General features: G+C 42.3%; 1 pseudogene; it reads left to right on the plus strand.

Moving 5' to 3' along the window:
• The first annotated feature begins 4385 nt into the window (after window positions 1-4385).
• On the plus strand, window positions 4386-4503 carry LOC124722146 (annotated as a pseudogene).
• Window positions 4504-6123: the final 1620 nt, after the last annotated feature.

Consider the following 6123-nt stretch of genomic DNA (forward strand, 5'->3'; position numbering starts at 1 on the left):
CAGATCTATATTATTTGTCTATTATTTCATTAACAACAAAGTTCTTTAAACATAATTCTAACATAGCCAGGTCTGCAGGTAATTATTATTAACATAAATTTTAATTCTTCATCTCGGGACACTCGGATTGCACAACATGTGGAAAGGACCCTGTCTAGGTTAGTGACGAGGATAATTAAATGATAGGACAGTTCTGGTAAAAGTTAAGTTGTTATTGAACAGTCAGGAACAAAAGTAACACTGGTCCACACGAATACAGCACTAAAAGTTTCAACCTGTTCGTATCGAAGCGGCGGTTGGCGGGCGGCGAGATGACGAGGCGCAGAGCACACATACAAGCACAGCTGTATATCTTAATACAATGCCTACGTATGGACCAGGCGCACAATTACAACTTTAACATCTTACAACAGTTTCAACATTTCTTACATTTCCATTTTGTTATAATATTGCTTGCAATTTGACATAAACATTAATATTCACATCGAAAATTGTTTACAGTTTCTTTAACATAATGACATGAAAAGAAAAAAGAAATGAAATCAGAACATCGCTTACACTAATTTATCGAAAATCAGAAGAAAAAATTATTATATGTACAGTTGTTGTTGTTACACGCTGGTTAATCTTCTCCGGCGAAACGCAAATGAAGTTCCAGCACAGCTGTATCATTAACCCCGTGGTGATTAACAAACCACAAGACGCCAGTATACGACCGTTGTTGACAAGTCCTCTCTTTCAAAGTACATTACGTAGACATCGCTCGTTTTTACACTTTATGCACTGTCCGTGACGCTATCGCCCATAATTACACAGTTCGTCACATTCATATAGTCTTAGCCACAAATTCACGGTTCATGGAATTGTTCTTGTATGTGAAGCAAACCGTAAACAATGTCCACTCTGTTCTCGCATTTCAAACTTCGACAACGTCACTGAAAGTCATTTATACTGCACAGTTAGTTAAAGTCTTCACTCTCGCGACTTGATAGAATGTAATAGACAACTGTTCCACCACCCAAAACCAATACCAGCAAAGTTCATTCGCATAAAAGCACTGTTCGCGACGGCGACAACAAAGTATTGTTAGTGGCACTTTCACAGTCCGGTTTATTTGCTCTTAAAGTTCGCTGACGGTGGCATTACATACCGCAGTGTAAAGAGAATTAACAATCTGATAGTTCGGTATCAATGTCCATACAATTACGTATGCTTTTCATAAAACACAGACACAGCGTCCACCATCCCCTCTACTACACAACCACCTTTCGACTATCGATATCACTATCGCTGTCCCCTGTCTATAGATGTTATATCATTATCGTAAATTACATAAATCTTTATAAATGTTATTGACTGGATTTTTCACAATTAATAATATTCCAAAAGAGAACTTTACAAACTTTACCACAGGTACAAAGCAAGAAACATATTTATCCGTTGGCAAACGAAATAATCAGAATTACATCTTTACATTTAAAAACCACAGTAGAATGTTACATAATCACAATTACAAATGCCCATATGAACAAAAGAAAAAGAATAGAAATCTAAAGAAAATCACGAAAAAAATTTTATATGCGTAATTATTAATGCCTTCACAAGGTACCGGGAAACAAAATAACTACTAATTAATAGCATTCCTCGTATAACGAGCAGTTTCTCCGTGTGCTGCTGATTTTGATCTTAATACCGGATGACAAAGTGCCTAGACAGACAGAAGAGCTATTGTAACACTGGACTCGAATCATAAGGAATCATAAGTGTGTACTCAATGCCTCGTGTGGTGGCTCCCAGTTGACACCTCCCCCCCCCCCCCCTCCCCGTCCCTTATATCCTCTTTCTCAGCCACAATACTGGTTGACTCATTCAAGACGAGCACCGATCCCGGTTGCCACTTCCTGAGGTGGCTTCGACTTTCAAAAGTTTATTGCGAGTCTCCGCTTCAGGACATCTGACTCATCACTCTCTTTGCCGACCGATCCGTAATTAAAAACCCTGGCAGCCCTTCGTCGCGAAGGCTGTAGTGGCTAGTAGAAATAAAAAGATGTTCCGTATAGCCTCGCCTGCTCCTTGTAGCAATACTTCTCTGGCCGATCTGAAACTGATGATTAACCTCCGATGTCTGCCACCAGTCTCGACAGTATGAATCTGGCGTGGCGTCGCCTGGGTGCGACTGATTTATCTGTGACCTCCATCACGGCCAGCCCTTTCCCCGTTCGCTACGGTGTGGCGCTGATTAATGAGGTAGTGGGGAGGGGGCTTAGTAAACGCTGGAAGAGGGTCCCAGTTGGGAAGCGGTGCCGCCCTATGTCGCTCTACTCTGTCAAAGGAAAAGAGCCTCTAAAAATTCCATGATTCGTATCACAGCAGTCGTGACACTTTTGCATTGGTCATTTTAACTGTCTCTTTACCAGACGATAACTTGGAGTGCGCCGACGCTTTTCTTTGCAGTTATTTTGGACTTTTCATGTAATGCCATTATAGTGTCGTGGGGTGTAGCTGCCTACACTACGTGTCTACCGGTACTGCTGCGGCCGGTCAACGCGGACGAGCTGGGAGGTTGGATGAGGGTGCAAACCCGTCAACATGGAATGGTATGAGACTATGTGAGGCATACGCAATGATTTCCAAATCACACTAACCATTAATCTAGAAAAGTGTTTCTTAATTTTTCGGGTGAGTTTAACGGCTTTTACTATCTACTTTCAGCCTGAAACTGCTGGTTTGTTTCTATAGTACGGATATTTTTACAACATTCTGTAAACGAGTTTACTTGAAACAGAAATGACAAAGTTATGCAGACAGTGAAATTCCTCATTCCTTTTTTCTTCGATGGTGGGAGAGACCGACAAACCTAGAAATCCATTCATATCAGTTTTGCCCTTATGGACAGTGTTTGAAGTCAAATATCTCATAATGACACAATTTTCACTTCTTTCGTTTCTTCTTTTTCTATTCCCAAAATCTTTTCATCCTTTGACTATGCTCTTGTTTCCTTTGTTCCGTCCGTAATGCTCCTGTCCTCCTCTTCTCATTTACCATAAATTTTGCGTTCCTAATTTTGTTCCTGAATTTCTATCTGTCTTTCATCATTTGTTTGTTGATCCTTATGTCTTCCTCTATTTCATGATACCAATTTGTTTTAAGGCTTGAATGCTTTACTTCATCAAAGATTCTCTTTGTAAGTCTGATGTTGTCTATTTTCTGTATGTGTCCATAGAGATTTAGTCTGCGATTTCTGATCGTGTTCGTGAGTCTGTCAGTGTGTTGGTATAGCTCATTGGTAGGTATTTTCATCCATATGCCATCTTTGTATATTGATGCGACTATTTTCCTGAGAATTTTGCCTCCTATTTTTTATGTTTCTATAATGCCTGATGCTCCAATTATGGTCGTTTCGGACGCATATAGTGCTTCCGGTAATACAACTGTTTTGTAGTGCTAATTTTGGCCTGTCTTAATATGCTTTTCTGATTATAATGTGACCATGTGAGTTTGTATGCTTTTGGAGTCTTTCTATTCGTTCTGTGTTCGATGCCTTGTTTGATCCTCCTATTTGTGTGTATTCCCCTAAATATTAAAATTTTTCGACTCTTTTTACGGATCCATACATCGTTTCCATGATGTGTACATTGTTGGTTTGTCGTTGCACGTATTGAGTCTTCTCATACGATATCTGTAGACCTGTTTTGGTAACTATTCATGTAGGTGTTCAAGTGCTTCCTTTGCCTCGTGTATGTTGTTACTAAGTATGGCTATGCCATCTGCAAATGCCGTACATTTTATGATTGCTCTTGTTTCACGTGTTCTTCCTAGCTGTTTTCCTTTAACTTGTTCTTCCCACGGTTTGATAAGTTTGTCTAAGACTACGTTAAACAGGACTGATGAAAGCTCATCTCCTTGTCGGACACCTGTGTGTATCTGGAAGGGTTCCAAAATTTCTCCCATGAACTTAATCTTCGAGGTGGTGTCTGTGAGCGTCTGTTGTATAATTGCCCTGGTTTTTCTGTCGATGCCATATTCTTCCAGTATGTTAAAGAGCGTTTGTCGGTCTATGGAGTCGTATGCTTTTTTAAAGTCAACAAAGGCAACTACAGTGTTTCTTGTGTGTCTGACTTTCAAAAGTGTTCTCAAGTTCCAAATCTGATCTATGCCTGATCTCCCTCTTCTGAAATCTGCCTGATATTCCCCTGTTTCCGGATCTGCTTGTGGTTCTAGTCTGTTTAATAACCTAGAAATATTTGTCAGGCTATGAATTAAACTGTAGATTCTTTTAACAAAAGAAATGTGAAATGGCCAGAATGAAATATGGAAATGAAATAAATAAAGGATCACGGGTTGAGAGAGTCTGGGATGTTTTTCAGTGAATATATTGTCGACTCGCCAACGGCCTTGCCGCAGTGGTAACACCGGTCCCCGTCAGATCACCGAAGTTAAGCACTGTTGGACTGGGCTAGCACTTGGATGGGTGACCGTCCGGTCTGCCGAGCGCTGTTGGCAAGCGCGGTGCATTCAGGCCTTGTGAGGCAAACTGAGGAGCTACTTGACTAAGAAGTAGCAGCTCCGGTCACGACACGGCAGGGAGAGCGTTGTGCTGACCATATGCCCCTCCGTATCCACATCCAGTGACACCCTTCGGCTGAGAGGATGACACGGCGGCCGGTCGGTACCGATACCGTTGGGCATTCCAAGGCCTGTTCGGATGGAGAGTTATTATCGACTCAGATTTACAAATAATTTGGCAGCATGAAGCTGCTTATTACTGTGTCGTTTCACCTTCCCTGTTCTGGCTGCATGCACTGTTTCGGTTAAGATTGGTGCCATGTAACAGTTGTAGCCTCTCCTGAGGCAAGCCAGCAAAAAACTGTTGTAACTGGTCCTTGATATCCGTTTGGGCTGGGATATGTGTCACAAAACCCTTGTATCCTCCCCTGAGGCAAGTTGGCAAACAACTATTGAACTCTTCCTTGATATCCTGGATACTGGTTGTGGGATGGAGTTGGTGTTCAAGCTGGCACCACACCTGTTTTTGTGGGGACAGATCTGGGACCCTTGCTGGAAACGGGAATACCTCAGCATCATGCAGAAAGTTCGTAGAGCCATTTGGTACCCTTGAACGAGCAATGTCCAACTGAACAACAGCACTGCGATTCTGTCGCATTAGAAGTAGCCTATGAGGAAGTGGGATGCCTGTGACGTGCCTTTTTGCCTTCAGAGTTCCCTCAGTCAGACCTGAAGTCACACCCAATGCCTACCATCACGGCAGGAATAACACCACTGTGCAATTTTGGAAGAATGGGACGTCACTATAGCTCGCCAGCATACGAGGTTTTTTTGGGGTAGTATAGAACCGCGATTCATCGCTGGACACAATGCGATGCCATTCACCATTTCTGGGCACGACTCCACTCCAAACGCAGCTGTTTGTTTTAACCGCTTCCATGCATGAGATGCTAACTCCCTAGTGTGGCAGATAGTTTTCGACCAATGGTTCCGAAATGACCCAGAATTTGGAAATACATTAACTGCTCTCGAATTGTTTGTTTGTTTGGTTTTAGGGCGCAAAAAACAACTGGGATCATAAGCGCCCAAGTCGAAACTATAGAATACAAATACAGAGACGAGGGAAATGACTATATGTCAGTCCCAGTGGACAGAATATGAGACAGCTAAAAGGCACATGGAAAAAGAGCTAAAAGATAAACACACCGTACAAAAATGGTGGTCCAAAACTAAATTTTAAATGGCCTCCGCACATTGCTTCGGCGGATAAAAATTAAAACGTGGACGACAGCCCGCCCGTCATTCGCTGAAACGGCTGACAAATTAGACGACAAACCCAAGCTGGAACGTAAACTGGTAAAAGAAGGGCATTCCAGAAGGAAGTGGCGGACAGTTGAAATTTGGACACAGTGGGTACACAGTGCTGGGGAAGCGCTACTGAGCAAATGACGATGGCTAAAAAGTTACTGCCCCAAAACGCAGCCGAGTGTAAGTAGGCTGTTTAGGTTTTTTTATTGGTAACGCCACCTCTGTATGAAAATCACTAGCTGTGCTGTGTGCAGTCTGTGGCTGCTTTGCATTCTTGTAATACTCGCCATTGTAGTGTTAGGCAGCTGG

This window comes from Schistocerca piceifrons, chromosome 1 (genome assembly GCF_021461385.2).
Source record: "Schistocerca piceifrons isolate TAMUIC-IGC-003096 chromosome 1, iqSchPice1.1, whole genome shotgun sequence".
Classification (NCBI taxonomy): Eukaryota; Metazoa; Arthropoda; class Insecta; order Orthoptera; family Acrididae; genus Schistocerca; species Schistocerca piceifrons.